The sequence below is a fragment of the Drosophila santomea genome, chromosome 3R (genome assembly GCF_016746245.2).
Source record: "Drosophila santomea strain STO CAGO 1482 chromosome 3R, Prin_Dsan_1.1, whole genome shotgun sequence".
NCBI classification, from domain to species: Eukaryota; Metazoa; Arthropoda; class Insecta; order Diptera; family Drosophilidae; genus Drosophila; species Drosophila santomea.
In genome coordinates this window covers 27,136,795-27,162,394 of record NC_053019.2, presented here as the reverse complement: position 1 = coordinate 27,162,394, position 25,600 = coordinate 27,136,795, and the positions used below count along the sequence as shown (strand labels likewise).

The window sequence follows — 25,600 nt, the reverse complement described above, 5'->3', positions numbered from 1 at the left end:
AATTAAGCCAAAGGACACGTAGAACCAATCAATTGCAGCTGAGGAATGTTTCTGTTTCTATTTCTATATCTATATCTATTGCTGTTTAAGTTTCTGTTCTGTTCAGTTTCTGGGACAGGTTTAATGCACTTTTAATAAGGCGCAGAGAGCTAAGAGGGCAAGTCGCTTAAGCCCCTTTGGAATCTTTGCCAATATTTGCTGAGAACTTGTGTTGTTCCGTGCCCTCTTCCATTTCGAGATGACACTCTTTTCACGGTGCCGCCTCTCAGGCTAAATAATCAACAAATTAATATTTGCACGGGCCCGACAATGCAATGTTTGTTTGCCAACTTCTTGGGGGCCAGAACCAGCAGAGCTCATAAATCTTGGAAACAATAAAATCAACTCCCAACATTGTTTCACAACAACGGCTTCGATTAATGAGTGTTTGCATGCCGAGCAAGGGGGAAAGAAAATCGGGAGATATTCGTAAACGATACGAGGCACAATTTTCACTCATTAAACAAAAGAATGGCGGCGGAAATTGTCGGGGTGAGTTGCTAAAGCAATTAAGTTGATTGCTCAAGGAGAATGTGCGTGTATCTGTGTATCTGTGAGTGAGTGTGTTGGGTGTTGGGTGATGCTCGTCTGGGATTACGGACAATAACAATAACCCAGATAGCACAGCCAACTGCAGCAATAATCTTTTGCCTCGCTATTGCTCTTAACACGGCCAAAAAATGAAATAAAAAGGATGCAGACGCACATGTAGCGCACATTCCATCTTCGGTTTTTGCTCAGCTTTTCCCTGCACAGGGAGAAATTGTTGTAAGTCTCATAAACTCTTTGTAATTTTATTCGAGATAATATAAATAAATACAGCTTTCATAATCATAATTTATTTCAACATGTTTAGAACTTAGTAACCCACATTATTTTATCTAAAGTTATATCCCTTGACTTTTTCTCTGCTTTCTGAGAGCCATAAACATTCCGCAGCTCCATGTTGGCTACGTGACGATTTGCTAATTTCAACTGCCTTCAGTTCAGTTGAGTTGAGTTGAGTTCTTTGGCCAAAAACCGGGAATGAACTCAGACGGGGCCAAAGGATTGAGGACCTTTGCCGCTCTTCATAATTTATGAGAATCGCGTGTGCAAAGTTTTTGGCAAAACCGCATCGGGAAACTTCAGCAAATTATAAGCATGAAATTATTATTGCTGAATTTGAGATTATTGCGAGAGCGCAACAACTTTTCATGGCGCTCGCCAGAAGTCAAAAGTCGAAGTGCAATAAACTCACGTCACTTTCTTCGGTTTGAGCTCCTTTTTTGGGTTTTCGTTCAGAGCTCGTCGAAGGACACTAATGAAGCCATTGAGTTGTCACTTCCTTTGGACGCATAAATCAGGCAGCACTTCCTCCCGACAAGCGACCATAAATACCAACACCCAAACTCACTAAGGCCACAAATCAAAAAGGTTTTTCCGCCACACCCCAAAAACCAAAGACAGAGACAATGGCCCAAGAAACTACTACAATTCAATTGAATTCGAGTTCGAGTTCGATTCTCCTTAGTTGAGTTCAAAGTGCTGGGCTTTTCATAAACACATTAAATTAAATGGCATTTCTGGGCCTAAGGCTTAAGTGCGCCGACGGAAGTTGGTGGAGCAACTACTGCTCTTAATCCATTAAAAATGCCAGCCATAAATACTTCATCCTCCTGTTTGGTTTGTTTATCTCGATTATTTTTTGGCTCCTTTAAGCTTTATGCTAAAGTTAATAAAAGTGTTTCGCCGCCTGTTTGTGCAGACAGTGAGCAAACACATGTGAGCCTCAAAAGGCCCCACACATCGCCGAAGTTACCTTTTTGCGCCAATCGTTTAAAGAGCAGGAAAATTCCTCATTAGACGACGTTGTGGGCGTAACTGCGTGGAAAAACTATTTTATTAACCCGGAAAAACTGTTCATTCTCCAATTGTCAATCGCGTGTGTGTGAGTGGGGAAATTGAAAAATTGTCTGCGCTCTAAATGGTTATCCCCGTGAAGAACCGAACCCGTAGGCGTTTTTTGCCACAGAGACAAAAGAAATGGCAGAATAAATTTGAAAATTGTCATTGGCAAAACTGACAGCAGTCGCGGGTCCTCGTGGGCTGTTTGCTTGTTTGCCGAGGTGGGCGTGGTGTTAGGTGCTTAATTTAAGCAGCGGAATAAGTTGGCTGTCTACCCAGAAAGACACTTTGATCAATGGCCCAGATGTGACCTGTGGATTAGGAGTTAAAGCCAATGACAAGCCAGCAACAATGCCACCAACTACTACTTTCCCCCCCCTCAAACGAACAAGGCAAAGAGACAAACAGACAAGATACAAGGCACAGGGCACAATACACAAGACACTGACAATGAAATGGAATTGCAGTTGCGGAATTACGGAATTACGGGGATGGGGCAGTGCCACTTTTATAAATGAAATGGAGTAATAATATTTTGCGACAACAAATGCAACAGCGAACAACGTAGCATACCGCCAGGCGCAGCTGTGCAGAACTCGGGGAAAACGTAGAAACCACCATCAACAATGCAGCCAGGCAACAACTACACAGTGAGAAATAAGCAATGCAATTGCCAAAGAATATTAATATGGGTATTAAATGCAACTTGACTTGAAAATCGGAATGCAATAAAGGAAATTCGCAACTTTTTGTTAATGTTTAATAGAAGAATAGATGCAGCTTTTCTTCCTGTACAACCAAGCATGGCAGACAAACAAACATTTCAATAAATTCAAAAAGTACGAAGCCAGACAATGAAAACTGCAGCGAAACGAAGGGAAAACAAGCAAAAGGAGTGCGCCAAGTCAAAGGGAAAAGCAAAGAAAGTCGGGGGGAAGGGAAATGCACTCCACTCACTCTGTTGTTGTAGTATACAACTGTGAAGTGGCTTAAAAGCTTGTCGAGGGGTTGCAGCTCCTAAGAGGCAGCTGCTATTCGCATTGTTTTCCCCTGAAAATCTCATGTCATTTGCACTTAATTCAAATGCGCGACACAATTGCAAAATAAAAGTACACAGAAACGCAAAAACGAAAAATGAAAAACGAATAGCGAGTAGGAGTTTGAGCTTTGCATATCTAGTCAGGGTTTGTCTGGGTTATAACTTCATTAGGCGGCGCAGTCGAAATGTTTTTTTGATAAGCTGCGTTCGCTTTGGCGAGTTCAAGAAACTTTTGCCGCCCCCTCCAAACTCCTGGCCATGTCGTGTGCCAAGTTTTTGATGTCCTGCCATCATAAGGATAATATTCCTTTCACTGAAAGCACTCGAAAACAAATTTTAATTTCTCTGCCCTCAAGATATACGGATTCTTGCATCTTTTGCATTTGCCATTAGCCAAGTGCTTGGGATGGCCCTAAGCTGCTCTTGGCCGGTTTAGTATCCTTTAGTATGCTTCTGACCTTTAAATATCAATTTGCAAATAAATCGTATTCGGTCCTTGCTGCGCACGGTTTTTGGTTTTGTTGCCATAGACTGGACTTTGGGTCTGTGCTTATTTATCGTGCGTTCAATGTGCTATGGCATAATGGCTTTCTTCGATTGGCTAAGAGCGGTTTATGTATGGGGCAAAAGGCAAGGGCCAAAACAAATGCAATTTCCAATTTCACATTTTTTTTTTTTGCCCAAGCAAAAGCTGGCGCCTTGAAGCATGCTTTTGCCTTTTCTCGCAGTTTATTGAACTGCATCCCGCCGCGAGGCTGCTTTCCCTTTCCCTGCTTTCATTTTTTTTTGCTGGCTGGTTGGGTTCTCCTCCACTTTAAACTTTATTCTCGGGCATAACAATTATTTTTATATGAAAAGCAAATTTCAAAGGCATCTCCCAGACATTCGCCAGACATTGATGGTTATTGGATCCAAGTACTCCACGCCCCCGCATTTTCCCCGCTAAGCAGGCAATTTAAATGCATTCGGTGGCTGTTAATAGTGTTATGATGGTGCCCTTGTCCAACTTAATTGTTTAATTATTTTTTAAGGCACTCCTTTTCGGGGTTTTTTCTTATTTTTTTTCGATTTTTTTCATTCCGTTCTCTGCTGCTGCATTTTACGAAGTCACAGTACATTGCTTTGATTCGAACTTAATCCCCACGACATTAGCAGCCAAAACTAAACGAACTGAAAGCAATTTCTCCTCCGGCGGAAAGCCAAAGAAGTCCACGAAGTCCGGAGAAAGAGTAAGTGTATCCTCTCTGGTGTAATTTCTTCCACTTAACTTAATCCCCCCGATGCTTTACGGCAAACAAACATATGTATCGTTGCGACTTGTGAGGTGGGTGATGCAACTCACTCTTTCATTTATATAATTGCAAAGACCCCTCTATTTGCTGTACTTCGCTTGTTAGCTGCTTATCAACTTGGCAACGGTGCGTATGCGTTATGCCTTGCTTTATTTAAGCTTGTTTATGATTGAAAAAGAAGAGGTTTATACACAATGGTGCTTAAATGTAAGCAAGGCTTCTTTATCCAGAACCAGGTATTTTTTTAAGTTTTTTGCACGTTCCTTTGCATACCCTGTAGTTGTTATAGGGTTAAGCACCCACTGGGTTCTTATCACACCCATGGATCAATGAACCTCAACCGAAGTACACTTTTTCCAGCTCCAGGCGATAAGTGCTGTCAACAACAGAAATAGAAATAGTCGGGCCTCCATTTGGAAGTGCAAATAGTGTCGGGAAATCGGGGGAAATGAGGGAAAAATGGGGAAACAGATAAGAGCGGGCACAAGTGGGAGTCAACAAACTGAGACGGTTGCATTTGCCCACCAATTGATCGCTGAAGGGGAAGGGGTGAAAGAGAAGAGCGCAGTTGAACCTAATTAAATTTGCCTTTTTCCGGGCGTTTTTCTACGTTTTTTCCAGCGTTTTTCCTCTTTCATTTGCTGTAATTTTTATCGCCGCACTGAGAAATGGCTCGGAATGGAACTCATTTGAAGCATATCTTTATAATTGCCACACAGCCATGCTGGCTAGAAAAAATGCAAAAATAGTAACTAGAGGAATAAAAAGGAAAAGGAGCAAAGACAGCCGTCTGCATTTTAATTACAATACAAAAGAGGAAAAGCGTGGAAATTCTAACCTCAGGGAAAAGTTATAAGCTGGCAACGAAAAAATAAACAAGAAGAGGAGGCGGCCAAAGTTTGATTAAAACAAAAGCGACGGAAAACTTGTTCCTTTCTTGGCCAAAAAGGACACTCAATATAGTTTTAAGAATTTCATTTCAAATGCAAGTCTCAGGCAAACGAAAAAGCAAATGCACTCAACTCTGCCGGGAAAACTTTAACATTTCCAGGTTAAAGGTTCAAATAATATAATTAAAAAGGGGGTTTTGACACCAAACAAAAGCTCAAGTGAAGGCCAAGAAGAAGTTTGCTGTGTTGGCTGTTGGTGGTCGGGGTGGCAACCATAAAAAACGCAGCCAGACGCAGACAATGAACGAATATACACACACACACACACACACACAGTCACTCTGCCACAAACAAGATACGCACATAATGAAAATGTCAAAATAAACACGACATTAAAAACCTCCAATCCCCGACACCGCAGACCCATTCCTTTTCGTCCTTTAGCCAGAAAATAACACACACACACAACACACAAACCAAAAGTGAAAGAGACAGACAGCGGGCGTGAGAAAGAGACGGGCAAACAATCGGACTGACAGACAGACAGAGACGGAGAGAGGGCTAGAAGAAGCCAGTGCACTCGACGCCGCTTTAAAGGCCAATAAATGACGAGGGTCCTTGTGGCTGCACCTCAATGAGGGCTTATTTGGCACTCGCAGGATCTGGAGGACTTTCTCCAAGGCGAACGCAGGACTTAAGTTCCAAAAATGTTTTTGTGTAAGCTTCTCCTACAAGACCTAATCAATCTGGGCTTAGTTTGCAACGCAAACTGTTTGTTACGCAGTTCAAAGGTGAGTAACCGAAAAAAAGAGTAGCTGCAATTAATATACATTAATACACATGCCTGGTATCTTTATTAATACAACCATGAAGTTCCCAGTTCCCAATTCAATCAAGGACATCCCATCTCTGTGCTTTCAGCTCATGTGCTGATATGGCGATGATATCAACTTTTCGGCTGCTCATCAGAAGCGCTAATCGTGCCACAAAAGAACGAATGCCGAGACAATGCTCCCTCTATATGTGCCACCGAAATCCCCGAAATTCCCGCTTTCACATGCGGTTGAATCACTTTTGAAGGTGTCACTAACATCGCTAAGTAGCTTTTGGCTGGGAGCTTTGGCTCATTAGCATTTCTAATTAAGGAGCACGAGCACCAGCACAAGCACAAGCTCGTCGTCTCGCATATGAGCCGCAAGGATAATGACACCCGCCACAATTCAGACGGAAAAACGGCGGTGGATTTCAGCGAAATGGAAAGTCCTTCTCCTTTCTCCCCTCTCTCTACAACCATTCACGATTTAAAGCTGGCCATTGGCCATGTAAGCTGCATGTTTGGGGGCAATTAAGAGCGTGCCACCCAGCATTTTCACGCCGCCCCCAACCGACGGAAAAACTGACCCAGACAGAGGGCGCGGCTGAGCTTCTATTAAAAGTGAAAACATTTACATTAATAATTAGCGAGGATAGCGCGCCGCTCTCCCCTTGAAAGTACAGCACTTTGTCGGACACTAAAAACTTCATCAACAACACAGCGCGCACAAAAATTGCAATTAATCAAGAAAAGCGTGGAAATGGTGAAAATGCGACGGGGGTGTTGGGAAAAACTGCTCTCGTCCAAGTTGACAGTTTAACTGACTAAACAAGGTGCGATAAGTGCTTGGCTCAGACGGCATGAGAACGAACAGGCAAGTTGAACAGCCAAAAACAGAAATCAGCACAGGACAATGACCAAGGAACAGATGGAGCTGGAGGTCCTGCCACTGGAAGACAGGACGACGCAGGACTCAGGAGGCGGACACAAACGGAAAAAGAGCCACAGCTGCTGTCAGCGCTCAACTGAAAATGAAAATGATTTAAAGCACATGGCCAGAAACACGAACGTTGGCAATGCACTCGAAGAAAATGTTATTAAAGGGTGAAGTAATCCAAGTGTCATGGATTCATGTTAAGTTGCTCAACCAAGAAATCGCAAAGAAAGATAGTACATTTTCCTGTGTATAAGTTGGGAAACCCCTTCTCCATAACTTTCGCTGCTTGTCAAGTTGTTCCTTCATGTCTTTTTTTTGTAATGGCTTAAAGTTCAGAGTGCTATCAACTCGGGGTACATTTTTTGATTGCGTTTCTGAATTTTTCATTGCATATGTTGGGGCGACCACAGGACTCTACTCCGTCCGTTTGCAACTCCATTTCGGGGTAATCAAACTAATGAACGTTTGAGCTGAGTTGAGCTGGGGCCAAAATGCTTACAAATTGCACTGTTTGGTCAGACTTCATATGTGAGAGGGTCAGTCGGTTGGGTTTGAGTTTCAGTTTGAGTTTGAGTTTGAGTTCTCAGGTGCTTGACTCCGTCATGAAAAGCAAATTCCTCGGTTTCCAGATATACCAAAGAGCACAACACGTATATATGTACATATACTCGTATATACGCAAACTGTTTGCAAACAGCAAGCCGCAGAGTAATTAAATTGCAGTCGACTCTTGTCTGTGGGTTTTCTTTTTTTCATAAGGCTCGGCATTCAGTCACCGGTTTGAAGAACGAATTTTGAACTTGCTCGGGGGATAAGGATAACTTGCTACGAGAGAATTTCGAGCACGCAGGATAATTTCATTACACCCGCACAGAATGATAGACAGTGGATCCCTAAATGAATCCCGAAATACCAGAATACCAGAGTACCGAAATAAATAAATAAATAAAAGGGCACACACAAAAAATTCTGCAGACACACAAGACATGAAAAGGGCGTATCATGGCTTTTTCAAAGGCAGACGTAAGGGGCGTGGCCCTTCGTTAATTAATTTTTGCAATCACTTTCCGACTGAGATTCGCAATGATTCGACTTGAGCTCCTTATGGCTAATGAACAGAAAACAACGCAACAATACTTCGGGGAAAGGCAGGCACAAAAAGGTAAAGACAAATCAAAAACCAATAAAAGGCAATAGAAGCGAGTGCTGCAAGGACGAGTTCAATGCACTACTCAACTAAGCACTTTTTCTTCTACTTTTTTTTTTTTTTGGATATTTATTTAAAAGAAGCTTAGGGATCAAAGGAGAGGAGTTGGCTGATAGCGAAGGCAGCGCATAAATTTTGCCGGCGCTGCAGAAATAAAAAGGAAATCCATTCAAGGATACAAAAACGCGTTAAGTGCGCCAAATAAAAAAAAAAAAGAAATGCAAAAGAAAAAAGCGATAGAAAGGATACGAGTATGCCAGCGATATTGCAAAGTTAAATCAATAAATAAAGCATCAAGAGCAGAATGTAATGTAGGGGCAAAGGCGGGTGCTGCGGGGAGTGGCGCCCCATCAATGTCATTAAATCAATGCTGCCTGTCGTTGCCAGCAATAGATAACGACCAGGACAAATCGAAGCGGGGTTCTGGCAGGATGGTGGCAGGACGTTGGAGTTCTCCAGGAGAGGAGGCACATGAGACAATGACGGCGACAACGGCGACGACGACGTCGGCGATGCAGCGAAAGTTTGCCAAGTGACATTAACACAGGCGATGGGTTGGGGGCACAAGTTGAAGTTAAGGATCTGAAGGTGGCCTCTGCAAGCACTTAAAATGCAGGAAAGCCACACTGAAGAAAATACAGCCTCATTTGGCAACAAATGTACTAGCAACCTTACATGTTACTTTCCAGATTTTTCTGCGTGCACGAAGAACACCTTCCATGTGCACGAAAATCCTTGCAGCGAAAACTCCCACTAAACTTTAGAGGGAGCAAAATGGGAAGGGGACCGTGACAAGTGGCGTCTGCCGAGAGTTGTTGTCAGACACAGGCCGCGACAATGCCAAAAACACAATTGGGGCGTGACCAGGATGCAGGTGGTTGGGGTCAGGATGCGGAGCATCCAGCGGAGATGGCCAGGAGAATCCCAAATCCATCGCCCACTCAAGCCGAGACAAACTCAATTGTTTTTGCGCAAAGCCAAGGCAAATTTTTGATTGAATTGCAGACAAAAGAGATAATGAAGGAGGGATTCTGGAGGGAGATCCATCATCGAACTGCTGATGGATTAGTTTGATGAAATTTAAGCGACTTGGAGGAGGTGCAGAGTGTCTAGGTTTTCGCATCAAACCAAATTAAACCGAACTAAGCCAAATATCAGATAATAAATTAAGGAACTAAAATTTCAGACTAGACAATACGTAACGGAAATTAGATTTAAAGCCCTGTGACTTACAATTAAATTAGTTAACAATTAGCTCACAAAATGTTTGCCCTGCCAGGGTTAAGCTTATTGATTTGCGGCAGGAAACTCGTGTCCTTGGTGGCCCAAAAGGAAGTGAAATCGGGCCCAAAACCCCGTCAAGCTAAATCGAAGCTCAAGTTAAATCCGACAGCGGCACGTGACCATAGGCGACCAGCAGAGCGGAAATGTTTGTCTGCCACTGGTTTTCTCCTGCTGCCTCCACCCTCTGTAGGGTGTACCCCTCTTCTCTGTCTGGCATCGGGCATCCAGAAATCCAGAAACACAGACAGCAGCTACAAGATATAGCCATGTAGATGGGCGATAAGGCGTCAAAGTGGCAACAAAGTCAATAAGCAAAATGTTTGTGGTGCACAAAATGTTTGCCACCAGCCCAAGGCATTGAAATCCTTTAATGTGCTGTTAACGATAAGCCAAGGAGAAGAAGAAGCAGCACAGTATATACTATATACATATATATATATATATATAAAGCCCATTATCCCCGATATGCAAAGGACTTTGGCCAAAAACTAGCAAGAAAACGAGCAGCGAATATTAAAACAAATAAGCCGGCACAAAATGGACTGCCCCAGGATGGCTTTGGAAAGAGAAAGCACGAGAGACAGCAGAAACCAATAGAAAGAGATGGGTATGCCGAGCGACGTCTAGAAAGAGATGGGGACACCGTGTAGAACCCCTCTTACTCGCGAAGCTCTTTCGACCCATGTCAAATAAGTTAAACAGACATGAAAGGCTCCTCTGTCCCTACAAACCGAAAAAAAAAGAATATAAAAACGGAAAGTGGACACTAGAGAAAGAGACGGGTAGCGTGCCAGGGAAAGGGACGGGAATACAACCACGGACTGAACTGGACTGGGCTACACAAACCCAGTGAAGTTGGTCAATGACTCTACAAAGTCTGGAGTTGAAGATTTGCCAACGAACACGAGCAAATAAAATAAAATTAAGCGAAATTTATTTACTTATGCGAGCCAACGGATGCGACTAATTGCCGCTAAACTCGAGTCCAAAAATTAATGAAAAAATATGCATGTGAGGGTCCGCTTTTTTTTTTCAGGTAGGAGCAACACTCGAAACCATGTGTGCCCGAAAGTTCGTTGAACTTTACCTTTGGCTGGTCGTAAAAATCAATAGGCGGCGGACCCCTTCAGTTGCCAGATTTTAAAATACATTTTACATTTCTCCAACGCCAACGAAATGAAATGAGCATCAAAGGCACTTCAAACATCAACAACATCAGCAGCATCAGCATGTTTCGACAGCCGGCTGGCTCTCGGCTCTTCTCGCTTATGAATGAACAAAATATAAGGCCAAAAGCCCGCAAAACACTCCGTCGACGAACTCAACTCAGCGGCAGACTCACTTGAAGTGCAAGTTTTTGGCTTTTGGCAGACTGCGAGGCGATTTCCCCACCACTGCATCTCTCCACCCCACTGCATCTTCCTGCTATTTAAAGGCATTTGCTGCGATTTTTACGAGGCACGCGAAGAAGCTGAAAGCGAAAATCTGCAACTGCAAATGAAGGAAGCCATTAAAAACGCCTCATAATTTAGCGAGTAAGCACGTTTGATTGGAGCAGAAAGGGAAATGCACTCACTTAAATGCAGTAATGACGGCAGATACAGCCGTGTCGTGTTTGGTATTCAGGAAAGTACATAAAAATTGTTTGGCTCCTATCTAGACATCATAACACTTTTGATGTGTGCAAATGTATATAAAAATATTATTAAATCCATTTGGTTTCTAAAGAAGTTTGCATGTGGTTACCAATGCCCAATTGCAGTTCATTCAATGCCTGACAAAATCAGCAAACATACCATTTTCCACTGAGCCCGTAAATAATGATTGGTATTTTTTCTCCTTCTTTATGGGCGTTGTTTCCGATCGGCTTTTCGCGATAAAAACGCTTGCCACACGCTCGTGCCCCCGAGGAAAAATCGAGGAAAAGCAACTGCAGCAGCTGTGGGTAATTGAGTTGTTGCAACTAGCTGGCTGGCTGTAACTTATCGCTGATCTGCAGCGATTTGCATTATTAATTAGAGGCGATTTAGCGAAATATTACGCATACGTCCCATGGGCAGGCTGGCTCTAGCTCTGGCTCATCTCGAAGTTGGCTTCCCGCTTTAACAGCCACGCTGATGATGATAATTTCGCTCTTGGCCAAACACCATTCATCAGAAAGCCATGGCAACAGCAGCCAACAGCCAACAGCCAACAGCCAACGTTTACTTAGCTCAAAGTGGTAGGTGTTGAAGCCCGGGGGAAAATTGCACAACAACCTTTTTTGCGGGCCAAGATAATGGAAAATGAAAATGGAAAAGCGCCGAGAGTCGATTCAAATTCACAAAGTCAAACAGGCGGTATGAAAGTCAACGAACTGCAATTTAAATTAATGCCCACCCATCGGCATTGCCTACTTTGCGGCTGTCCTGCCGAAACATCAGAAATTAAACAAACAAAGCTCTTTTCTCTATCTCTCTGGAAAATATATATATGTAAGCAAAATCATACTTGTGCGCCATATCTCTCCGCATTTTGTTTGCACAGCTAATTATTGTCATAGGTTAGTGTAGGCAGCTATAAAAACGTTAACTGAAAAACTGAAAAAGGCTGAAAGCAAAAGTAGGTGTTGCTACGCGTTTATGGCCTCACAGACAGAAAATGTGTTTTTGTTTTACGATTGATGTGCAGTTGGAAAATCAAATGATACATTTTTACTGTCGGTAAGCTGCACATGATTAATTTGCTTAAAAATAGAGTGTACATTTCTATAAACCTATCTTTCACAGATCCTAGAAACTATTTTTCACTGTGCACTGTTTGGTCATTTATTTTAGACATATTTTTACACAAACAACGGACCACATTGGCCAATAACCAAACAATGTGCGTGTAGCTCGACATCTTCTGGACTTTTCCTGCTGTTTTTCCCAGCTTTTTTTAACATCTTGATTTTTTTGTTTGTTAGTTTTCTTTTTGGTTTCGGCTTTTTCGAGAATTATTTAAGTGCCGCATATGCTGCTGCTGCTGGGCTGGCATTTTTGTTGGCATATTGTCAAAGCGAACATGTGCAAGCCATCTTTTGAACTGGCTGTCTCCGTCTCTGTCTTTCGCTGTCATTAGAATGGATAATTGTGGAAGACGACCACTTGATTGACAAGCTGACAAGCGAAAGGAAACGAGCGGAGGGGGCCTCCTGCTGCTCAAAAAGTCGGGGGCTCCGAGAGGTACATATACCATATAGCATATAGCATATAGCAGCGTGTGGCAGATGTCAACAATTGTTTGCTTTTATGGCCAGGCTTCGGTTTAGAGCCACATTCTTGCGAGGAGACGCTCGGGCGCAAGCAAATGGCAGATTAAATATCGCTTACTTGAGAGCCAAGACGGGCTACAGTGGATGCCATTTGTTATTGATACATGACTAACTTAAAATAGGCAAACATTTAGGTTTTAATGAGTCAGCTGAAAAAATAACGTATCCGCCCTGTTGTCATCCATATTAAGTATCCGCCATGTTATCAGCAATAATTTGAACTTTTCCGTTACCATAATATGTCAAGTACTTAAATGCTTAGCAATGATATATATTGTATATATTATTTTTGGCTCCACTGTGCGGTTTTCATTCTAATTTGCATTCATCAGCGCACCATCTAATTGCACAACGTGCGAGTGCGAGCGAGATGGCCTAATGCAAGTGCGTGCATTGCGCTCTGTTCACTCAAACACACATGCTTGAATTGCAGTCGCTGCCGCAGTCGACGTCGCAGTCGAAGCGAGGCGGGTTAGCGACCGCAAAACTATCTGACATTAGATTACTGCGATGGCGGCCAAACGACAACAGCCGACGTCGACTGCGGCAGAGGCAGCTGCTGCAAGCGCAACAAAACTGCATGTGTGTTGGCGTATGCACTTGCATGTGCGAGCGAGATGGAGGCAGAGAGAAAAGGAGTGAAGGAGAGAGCGAATCGATGGGCGATTATGACACCACACGATGCCAAAAACTCATGGGGATCTCATGGGTTAATGGGGACTGCTGCGGGGGGTTAAGAGCATGAAGAGCCGCGTGGCTGCGAGCCAACTTACTTTACCAACTGTGCGTAATAACTGTGGCAACTGCAACAGCTAGTGAGTGGGTTAAGTGCACTCAGCCACTCTGAATGCATCTATCGCATATAAGTAATATATTTAATTCTATAAATAATGAGTGCGAGCAATGAATGGGGCAAGTTATGCCATATAACTATAATACTGGACAGGAGCATGTGAGGTCTTTTTGTTAAAGTTATTTATTAGTTTGTTAGTTATACCAATACTAATTCCGCCATACCTTTATCTCCACCTATCTCTGACCCCAAAAAAGGCAGCAAACCGCATGAATAAAGATACATACCCCTAATCTCTATCGCAAGGCATTCACTCAGCTGCTTAGCTCACTTTGGCATTCAGCACTCGACATTTTTAGCGAGGCAGCGGATCAAAAAAAGCGCTTAACAAGCGTTTTATTTCTATTTAGTTTTTCGCGCGAATTTTAAGTGCAATTTCTTGTCGATTGGCAACAATGTTGCTCAACATTTTCTTATCGCGCCGGTGGCATCTTGCCCCCTCCTCCTTGGGCCACCTTTTTTGGGGGGCAATCGGGAGAGTTGGGGGAGGGAAGTTGGAGCTCTGAGATTTTTCATAGAGATTGTAGCACTCGCGCTTGATTGACTGCGTGCCTTTGGAGCCGCAACAAATCAATTTACTCGGTGCAAACAGAGAGGCAGCAGATAGCCGACGCTTGTTGCACATGCCCCTCGGCTTGGGGCACTCCCACCCACTCCCCCGCTCAGCCCGCGTCCACCAAAGGCTCCACCTTGTGCGATGGCCAAATTAAATGCCCAGCAATTTATTGTCTGCAAATGCAGCGAAAATTGCAAAACATTTTGCCATTTGCCGCTTTTGGTGGCAGCAGCAACTGCACACCGTTGCAAGTTGCAACTATCGATGTTGCACTTTGGCGAAAAAATGCCATGCTACAGTTAATAGTAAGTAGTAATAGTTATTCAAAATATAACTTTGTTTCAACAACTGATTCATCAACTTTGCTAATAAATTATACAATAACTATTAACTATGTTAAATAGTTTTTTTTTCAGTGCCTAGTTGACGTTGCGCGTTGGTGGCGCCTGTCGATGATCGCAAATTTGAAAATTGCCAGTTTGGCCGGGTACTGCGCACCCCGCTCGCTTAACCCTCTGCTGCCACTCTCCTGGCCAAATTTACAGCTTGTAAACTGTTGCCGGGGCGGGGGGCGTGCCATGTCTGCAGTCAGCTAAGTGATTTGCCACATTTTACCCAAGACGGAAATGCCTCGGTTTTTGTTTTTCTTTTTTTTTTTTTGACTTCAGCTTCATGGCGCGACTTACTCCACCTACTCAAATTGGTTCGCATTAACCCATGAGCGGCCTAAAGAGAAAATCTCTCATAATTTCGATACGATTTCGGTGTCTTTGATCCGCCGCTACCGAAGGTCCACGATTGTTGTTTTTTGGGCAGCTGCCCGTTATTCCGCTATTAATTAACAGCTGTGCGCTTATTATGCAAATTAGCCACAGATGGGAACCAGAATTGTTGTGTGGGCAACAAAAACTATAACTAAAAGTCGTACGAGCGGGTTTCGATTCAGCGTTTTATCTCCAAGCGCCGCTTTTTCTACTCACGATTGCATTGGGTTTATTGATATCTATATAGGAAGTTATGGCACATACCTGCAATGAGATGGGAAGGAGAAAAATGTGATTAATTCAAAGTCATATGGCAAGTTAGTTAAGGGTTATACAACAAATTCTACTGTTAGGTTATACGAATTCTATTGTAAGTTATGAATGCGTAGAGAACCTCATTCAACCCAAAAATGTAAATATTCCCAAATTGGTATGACCGGTTAAAGTGGCTAAACTTAACGAATTACTAAAGCCGCAGAGTTCTATCGAATTACATCTTCTAACTGGTAGCCATGGCCAAGCACTCAAGGCTTAACCCACAAAAGCGAATCTCCTTTTAAGGAATCGTCGCTGGCTGAATAGGCCGGAATTTATTTACCCATTAATTGTGAAGTGTCCCCTCTTCTCTTTGGCTCCCCCCCCGATGAATACACAAAGTCTATAATTCAGCATTAAATTATGCAGATTATCCGTGCTGTTCTGTGTGCCACAAGCTACTTGCCACATGCATCATCTTTGGACAATGTCAACTGCAGTTGGCGGCGACTAATGAAGAAATCGCACACTCGAATTTATTTCGCAATCAATTTGACAAATGTGCAGAGCCTACATGGCAGCGAGATGGCCAGTTAGAGATAGCCAGAAACTCAAATGGCCAATGGCCAAAAGCAAACGGCCCAGAAGCCACATGCTTTTATAGGTCTAGGATCCCAAAGAAGTGAACTAGTGACCACTACCGACCGAATGTCGTAAACACACATTTTGTGGCCAATTGTTTTGTGGCCAAGAGTATAAAGACGGGCTGCGCGTACAGTGCGCGTCATAAATTCAACGCTTACATCGCCGATCAGCTGGCCAAACACGGGCAAACATTTTTATGGCCGCCTCATAAATGTCAGCAAATGTCTAAATTAAAACCGTGTAGGGGAGGTGAATGGAATTTCCCGACATTGACCCAGTTCCTTGTGCGAGGAAATAATATTGAAACAACTACCAAAAAACACGCGAGATAATTATGCTAATTTATGTCGGTTGGGTACAAATTATAAAGAGGTACTAAACCAAGTCTATCTGCTGAAAAAGTATATCTCTAAGTACTTTCCCATAGAAGTTAAATTTTAAATACATTTGTTAATATATTTTTATGTGCCCACACCGAGTGTGCCATTAATTCGTGTCTTGTAATTAAAATGCACTTTGAGCGACCAGCCTCATTAAGGTCAAATTACAGTCAAGCCCCGCTTTGCTGGTCGTCTGCTCTCCGTCTCGTCGTTTGTCCATTGTCAACGCCTGTAATTATGCAGCCACGCCCCCTGCCCGCCCCCTTGCTAGAAACATAAGTATAGTGCGCAAGCCAAACGTGGCCATTCATTTGCCGCCAGACATTGCAACTTCTCAAGATCAAATGCTAAAAAGCAGAACACAGAACACATAAACAGTGCAATTTTCTGCACTTCGATCTGCTTCGATTTGCTTCGATCTCTATTCACCGTGGGTGCCACATGTCGCCCAAGTCGTGACCGAACTCAATGCCGCCAATAGATGGGAATATATCCAATAGCCGATAGCTGCCCTGCCAAGTGCACACTTTGCGTTCAGGAATGTATTAATTAAAATATCTAATTAGCTGTTCCATTGGGTTCTTGCCAAGAATACTTAGCATGCAACTGATTAGCATAATTAATAGTTCGTTTTTTAATTTCGTAAGTAATCCTGAGTAAATGATCCTGCTCAACTGAGTTATAAAAGTGATGCATTTGATGTTCATCAATTTGGTTTATGCCCAATGTCTGTCGTCTCTTTCACCCGCCGTACTGCCGTCTCTTTCGGCTGTCTGTCGTCTGTTTGCCGCTGTTTGCCTTTGTTATTTATGCATTTTTGTCATGGACACTCCGCTCGTCGGTCATTACCACGAAAACCTCGAGAACAGATAGTACTACACCCCCATCCCCTTCATCAACATTTTACCCGCAGCAAACATTTTTAATTGATTTTCGCATTTAAATGTTTGGTGTGAAAAGTGATGAAAATGCGACGACGACGACAAAAATGGCAAATGCAAATAGCCAGCAAGCTGTGAAGGACGATTTGCGTCTGAGTTTCGAGCATGAGTCTGATTTATTCATGAATACATTTGCCAGAGTGCGTGTTTTTTGCTGCGGGGGTGATATGGTGATATGGTGATTTGCTGATCATCGATCTCCTAGACGGCGATAATTGCTGTCGAGTGCGGGCGGGAAAATCGAGAAACACGATAAATATGAATAATAATTGGCGGTTAATTATGACAGTGCAGCGCCAAATACAGTGGACACTCTAAGGTTGAAACAGCTAGAAGTTAATGAACACTGATGTCGTACGATTCCAACTGTAATTATTTACGTGACTAAACTATTACAAAAAGCGCTAATGCTGTAATCCAAACAATCGACACTCATAATTAACACATTTAGCTAATAAGTTGGCGCAGAATAAACAACATTAATCACAGTTTAATGGCGAATTAATCAGACAAACAGCTTCAGCTGGCGTAGCAGCTCAGATTCCCATTCGCTGTCTCTTTCCGAGCATCAGCTTTCCTCTCTTTCGCGAGCAAAGCCCACGGCGACGGGCAACTTTTATTGAAAGTTCCAATAACAATAAAATAAATCTTGGCCAAGAAAAAAGAGATAAAAACAGCATTAGCTGGCCATAAAGCAGCCGGCCCACTCGACATGCCTGAAAAAGGGGCGAATACTGTCAACCGATGTCTGGCAGGAAAAAAGGTAGATACATATCTATATATATAGACAGTCAGACAGACAAGCAGACAGACAGATAGACGGAGACGGAAAGTCAGACAAGTGCCAAGTTAATTGCATTAAAACTGAAATAAAAAGCGCAGCTCAAGATAGCAGAAATTATGAAGTGCAGCAGCAACACACTGATGTTGTATTTGTTGCTGTTGCTGTTGCTGCTGTTGATTGAGGCGCATAATCAGCAGGGAAGGGGGAAGAAGGGGGCGGGGCGTTGCTGCGGCGACAAGCGCATTAAGTTGTTAACAGCAAATATTTGCTTCATTTGCGCTATGATTGCAACAACAGCAACGAGGAGCAACAGCTGCGTGCTGCAATGTGCAACATCCGGTCAGCAACATTTCATGTGGCAGCTTCTTCACTTCATTGAGCGATGTGATCGTTTTCAGCAACAAAGTAACCAAGTTTGGTAGAGAATAAATTTGTTTCCTACTTTCTATTCGTTTAATATTAAGTGCACTTAAACTAAATTTACACATTAGAAAAGTTTTCCCTGAAATACGACTTCTTTAGTCGTGCGTGCTGTGTAGTTGCATTGTTGCAATTTGTGTTTCCTCAATTTAAGTGGAAAATGAATTGAGAATGTTAATTCAGGCAAAATGCGACGGATTTCCCAGGAATTCTATTTCGTATTTCCCCGAATTATTCGAGTGAAATTCCTCGTGCGAATGCAATTTTTTTGTAGTGTCTTAATGGCTTGCGCAACTAGCTTAGTTTTAGTTGCTTTTCAGGGGTTTGTAATTTTTAGTTTTTGTGTGTTTTCAGTTGTTTTTGCCTCCGCTTGCCACATTTTCTTATCTATAAATAGTTGGGCGTGCTGCCAGAGGCGCTGCCGCAAACGTCGCCGTGTCTCTGCCGCTGAGCTGCCCACGCCGAGCGGTCAATAAACTTCGCGAATCGCGACACATGCAAATTGCAGTCAGCGCAAACAATTAGCAACAGCAAAAACATGCACAAAAGCAACAAAAAAAAAAGAAGCACAGAGCTGAAAACTAAAAACGGAAAAAAAGCCAGCGGAAAATACGCGGCACACACATGAAAACTCCGACCTATCGCACATTTTTTCCTATTGGGCAGTCGCCTCGTCAAATGTTTTGTTGCTACGTTTGTGTTCATTTTTTGTTTTGTGCTGCCATTATCACAGAAGGCGAGAGAAATGAGCGCTTAACAATTTCGCTTTTTGTTTTACGACTACAGCAGGTCTGCCCATCTAGTCATAGATCACAAAAGTAGCTAAAAAGGCTACTTATTTGAAGTGCAGCTACGATAAGATACTTTTCATTCGATTCAGATAAAGGAAAGTATCTGAGAGATACATTTGCTCTCTAGGTTGCTGGCGAATCTAACTTTTAACTGTTGATAACTACAGTTACTTTTTATTCTTCATAGCCACGTAGCTGTGCTAGCTGTAAACTAGCTAGCTGCGCAGCTCCGCCGCTGCTCTCCCACCTCCAACCTCCACCTCCCACTATCTCTCTGTTTCATCTATCGCCCGCTCCATCGCACACTATTGGCGCTCTCGCTCCACCCGTCCCGCTCTCGCACGCTGGCCGAGTGCATTGCACTCATTCCTCTGCTCTGCTCTGCTCTGCTCGGCGCTCCACTGCGACGTCGGCAGCGCTGCTCGCATGGCAAATCAAATAGTGCAACAACAATGGCAGCGGCAGCAACAACACGGCACAGCATTCGTCATCTGTTGTTTTTGTTGTTGCCGCTGAATTTGACTAATTGCATTGAGTAGCAGTGTTGTTGCTATTGTTGTTGTTGCTCTAGCTGCTTTTGATGTTTTTCGCTGATTGTTGTTGCTGCTGCTTTTTATGTGCAACATGCCGGCACAATTTGTAATTAGTCGCTAGTTGCTTGACTTGTAATGTAATGTATTTAATGCCTAATGCTTTTCACATAAATTTGCATTTGCATAAATTTCTCATTTCTAATCTATTTATCTGATTTTTATTCCTTTTTTTTATTTCGCACAGCGGATGTTTGGCATCGTTTTTTTCGTATGTGGGGGAAAGAGAGGCATTGAATGGAAAGAACTGGCACAACGAAAAAATTGTAAATTCGAATTCGATAAAATGTGCCGAAAAACAAGCACACCGCAGGGCATTCAATTAGTTCCCCCATCACTCAGTGGATATAGATTCCAGTTCTTGCCAGTTTAAATCGTTAACGCCACAAAAGATGATTAATGAATTCGCCGCTTAATTAATTACTCGATTAAGTGCTTTGTAATGAAGTCATCACCCAATCATTAGATAATTAAGACATAATAAAGTAAATACGTTTGCCGAATAGCTGATTCACGACCTTTGTTTTGGTATGGAATTAAAACAAAAGTTGGAATTTAATATCTATATGAAAATAGTACACAAATTTAAGTGGTTTTTGGTATAAATATTTGCTTATATTTATCGAATTGGGTTCGAATGTTTGTTTTCCTCACACAAATCATATTTTTATGACCTGCTCTATAAGTCTGAAAATCCACATAGACAGCAGAATGAATGCTGCACTTCGGATGCTGACGATGATGATGTTTTCGCTATCTGATCCGCTGGCTCGGCCAAGAGTCAATAGCACAAACTATCGCAAAGATCGCAGAGATCGGAAGATCGGAATATATATATATATTCTCGCATTTGCATATATATTTGCGTTGAGATATCCACAGGTATGTAACCTCCACCGTTCCGCAGTTCAGTCCATTTCATTGAATTGGAGCGATGAACTCGCGTGTTTTGCTTTGCGAGCGAACGGGAAATGCAAAAACGCAACGAAAGCTACTAGAATTTAAGTTTTTTAGTTGTTTGTTTAACGATGCCACAGATTCTATAGATACTCACACTATATTGGTACTAAACAATTATGCTGAGAACTTTTACGACTGGGAAACCTACTCGCAGCTCATATTTATCGCTTTAAATAAATTAACAAAAACTGCATAATAACCGAAATTAAGTGGTATGCAACGCATTCAGATCCCCGCTCCCTGCACCCCGAAAAAAAAAACACCCACGCCCCTGGCAGGCGGAAAACTTGATGTTTTTATGTGCCCCAGACAAGGTTTATGGTTTTGTTTTCGATCCCCCGCACACAACAAATACAGGCGAAAAGCGCATAAGTCACGTCCTGGGCCAACATAATGTAGCTATATGCACGGCTATAGTATCCATATAGTATCCATTATAGTGTTCGCAGATCCGATCCGCACATGAACAATCGCAAATGGCATCCGTCAGCGATTGTTTATGGCCACTATTTCAAATTACACATAGCTAAGTACTGAGCTCTGGTCAAACATATGTGCGCCTGGCTAGTGATATGTGCCCCACTGTACAATACAATACAATACAATACAATATCATATAATAAGCAGCAAGCACATATATTTGAGTCCGAACAACCTTCGGGGTTTGCGGACTGCCCCCCTTATCGAACACATACTTTGTTGCCGCCGCTGCGCTGTTCCATTTACTGTTTTTTGTTGGTTCTGCTGGTATACCCGGTATTTGTAAAGGGTATAGGGTAGTATCGTCCACTAACAAAAACGTTAACATTTATATAAAAGAATAAGGTTCGGTTACCATTTTTGGGATGGTGCATATAATAGAATAGATCAATCCATATGCAAACTTTTAGTTCATTAACATGCCTTGTTAGGCCAGGATCAAAAAGGGAAAGTTGGTACTTTTATTAAAATTCATTCACAGGGTATTCACAAGTCTTGTGAACTTTCTTCCAGACAAAGCAAGACCAGACTCTCGAGTCCGGCCACAGTCTCTGATTTACTTGAGCTTAAAAAAGCAATTTACTCGCATTTTTATTACTTATGGTAAATATTGTTGGGGATTTTATGGCACTCGCATCCTTGAGCAGCTCAAGTTGTAGCTGATTGAACCTTATCGGTCCGAACAGCAATAAGTCGGTGGGGTTGGGGGGCTGGAGGAGCCATCAACAAGTAGAAATAGCTGCGAAATCCCCCCAAGGAATTTGCGGTTCGCTGCAAATTGGGTCGTACAGCTCATCGAAGAGAGAGAGAGAAAGGGAGAGTGATTTGCACCGTGTATATAATAAATTAAACAATGCCATGACGCAATTTGGCTCAATCTCCCTCTATTTCTGTCTGAATTTTTATGCAAATTGAATTGTTAAAACAATAAACACACAAACAAAAACAGAAACAACTGCAAATAACATGGCTCTCTGTTCATTTGCATCTCAATTGAAATTTTGGTGTATTTTTCTTTTTTTTTGCATATAGAATTGCACGGCATTTAATCCACTTCCCTAATGCGAAGTTGTCATGCGAAACAAAGAAAATGAAATGTGGATTACACAACTAGATACAAAATATTACAGCGAACTATAGCTTCCATAAATATCAGCAATTGTTTTATTTTTATAAAATATTTTGATATTAATTGATGGCCTATCAGCACACGATTTACATTGATTAAATTAAGCAAAGTTTCCCTCTTAAAGATGACAGCTTTTCTGAATCGCTCAACTTAAATTTTCAATTTCCCCAGGGCACTGAATCACAATTTGTACATTAATAAGTATTCGCCTTTTCCATCTGTTCCCGCTGCTTATTGGGTTAATGTCTCATTGTCTCGGTGGCTGCAGACGATTCAATTTCAGCGATAAATAAAATAAAATTATAACAGATACCAGACAAAGCTGTGCGACCTTAAGGTGCCTTAACTTTCGGAGGGGCAGCAAGACATATGTGTTCTGTCTCTGGTGACCAGGGCAATTGCTTGATTTATATTCCGGCAGATACACGACCATACACCATACACGACGACGAAAGAATAAATACGCTGAAATGAGTTACAGCCCATGTAAAATGAAGTGAAAAAGTATCTGGCAGATACAAGAACGCGATCTTCTCGCTGAAGATAGCGGAAAATTAGCTGGAAATCAGGCGACGTGCCTACACGTGTGTGTTCGATGACCCAAATGCGATTGGTAGCCCTAAAAAGAGGCCACCAACTAACTAGCTAATCGCCCTAGATGGGGCCTACCTATGTATGTTGGATTCTTCTTCATCGACTGCTACGGATTTCTTATAAATTTCGAAATTAATTATGTCACATTATGTAATCTGATCAGCTTCGTTGCGGTTGCCGCCGAATGCCTGTTGTCAACGCATCCCAAACCCAACACGAGACCCTTTTCACAAAAAATACTGTACTGGAAGGGGTGGTGGCAGGCAGACAGATCAATGAACAATGGGAAATGCGAACTGGGATCCGAAAAGGTGGAGAGAGAACAACAACTGCGGCACGAATTCCAGTTCTTCTACTTCTTCAGGTAGGACACACAGAGGCAGAAGATTCCGCCTCTTCGACTCGTTCAGATATTTTATCTCCGAAGGCGAACTGTGTGTGTGCACTGGGAAAACAGCAATTAATCATAAGGAAAACAGACTAAAATCGGATGTGAGCAGATAAAAAACTCAAAGCGAAGCAAGATATATTCACATTAAATGGATTACTTGCATAGATGTTGATTTTCAGTTTTCATTTACGGGAAAATGAGTAATCAAACCTCGAAAAGCAAGACTAGAGATTTCTTGTAGTGTTATTTCCCCGAGATGGCACTTGGAAATCGGATTCGGACTCAGATTCAGCTTCAGCTATAGCTGCATAATCAGGATTTGGCTTTTGTCTTTGCTCTTTTCTTCTTTTCATTCATCGAGAAGGCCGCCGAATCGAAGGAAATTTAAGACGACAAACCGAACGAATTCGGGCCAGGTAACGAGGACCATATAATTTCGGTCTGAATTACGATACCCGGCAGATACGAGTGAGTACTCGATTCGATGGGGTTATCAGTATAAATGGCAATGGGATCAGTGCAGATCGGTAAACTCGGCATTTGGGGGCGTGCATTGTCAATGAGGTGGAGAAATCGGCAAAAAGGGGATAATTAAAGGTAATACCATATATATGCGAGCAAAGTTATCGCTGAAACTTGAGATGGAGAAAACTCAGCTTGAGGATGCGGAAAACATAAAGAAATTATCCAAGCCATCCTCCAAATGCGCTCCTTTATAACCATTCAAGGGGATTAGGCATCGTTAAGGACATTAGAAAAAAAATATATAATTCGAATTTATGGATGTGGTAATAACTTCGCCCCATAAAAAGGAAATTTAAAAGCACAGGGGTATGAAATAATTTCTCTAAGTATCTGCAGCTTTTGTCTCTTCTTCCAGTCGGTTGGCGTATCTAGTGGAAATAACTCACGCTACCCCGAACTTAATCCCCATCTAATGTTCTCTAAACCCAAATTATGAGCCCAGCAAACTCGGAAAACCCTTTCACTTTAAACCCCCCGAAAACCATTGATAAATCAAATTTCCATATCCGAGAAAAAAGGTAAACGGATGCGGGAAGAGCTTAAAATTAATTGAAATTGTATCTTTTTAACGTAGCCGAAAAACATAAAAATAAAACTGCATAATTGGGGAAAAATGCGCTTTAACCAGCCAGTGTTATTCGGAAATTATTTAAGTGGCAAGAGTGTGAGAGTTTGTGGCAACTCCCTTGCTTGGCGGAATAATTCGCTTTTAATTGCATTTTTAGCGCTTCGCAGTTGAAAACTACATTTTCAATGGCCAAAAAGTTAAAGCAAGTCCGCTTGTTTGGCTTGCCCAGTTCGCCGAGCGGACTTTGTCTGGCCAATTTAAATCCATTTTGCATTTGCATAAAGCCAAACGATGGGAGCCGTTGGTTGGCCATTTTTACTTATTTTGACTGCAAAACTGCGGAATGGGAAAAAACGAAAGGAGTACAAAGTAGGGAGTTTGGAGTAGGGAGTCCCCAAGGAAGCAGACCAAGTTGAAATGTTGTCGTTTGTGTCATTTGCATCAGAGCTTCAGCAGCACAAAATGCACTTTATCAACTACTTGCAATCTTGCAGTAGGATGTCCTGGCTTCTTGCTCCTTTTTCCGTTCTGTTCCGTTCCTTTCGGATTGCCAGTCTGAAAAGACCGCAAAAGTAAAAGAAAAATGGGCAAAAATATGATTATTTGCGGCGATTTATTAGCCGCAATTTAAATTCATAATTTCACTGGGAAGTTTCCACGATTGCAGTTGAGCAAAATAAGTAAAAATTCCACGAGGGATGTGGGGTTTGTTATGGCAGACGGCTAATCCCAGAACGACGTCTGTCTGGTCTGCAAAATGCAGCTTAGTCGCATAATTGGCAGCCTCGAAAAACTGCACAAGCTGCCATGCCATATCGATATTTGCATTCTATGTTCATACTTTTACTTCTATATAGAATCGGGTGGGCAGACACGACTGGAATATGCAGCAAACCAATTAGGCAAACTACTTGCAACACTTGCACACACACAGCAACTCGTGCGGCAATTAAAAACGAGTTGCCAGCAATTCAAACGTAACAAATTACAGCAGACGCAGACAGGATCATCGCAAAGGACGAATGCAACTGCATGTGCAACCACAAAGGGGTTGCAACCCCTAAAAAAAACTGCTTTGCTTTTGATGCAGTGAGTTGGACAGAATTTGGGTATTAAAATCCCCATTGCATCTGAAGCATAGAGCATAAAATATTCAAAGTTTAGAGGTGAACTAACTATCCATATTTATAGTAGCAAACATTCTCAATAATTGTAATGTTAAATACCTTTTTATTTAATGACAGTGCGGCAGTATAATTACCACAAAGGGTTTAGGCAGCTGGAAAAGAC

General features: G+C 42.3%; 1 protein-coding gene across 1 annotated transcript in view; it reads right to left on the bottom strand.

Annotated features, from left to right (window-relative positions):
• The window catches only part of LOC120450993 (headcase protein), an 84,118-nt gene that overhangs the window by 9,045 nt on the left and 49,473 nt on the right, over positions 1-25,600 (bottom strand). The gene's annotated exons all lie outside the window — the stretch shown is intronic.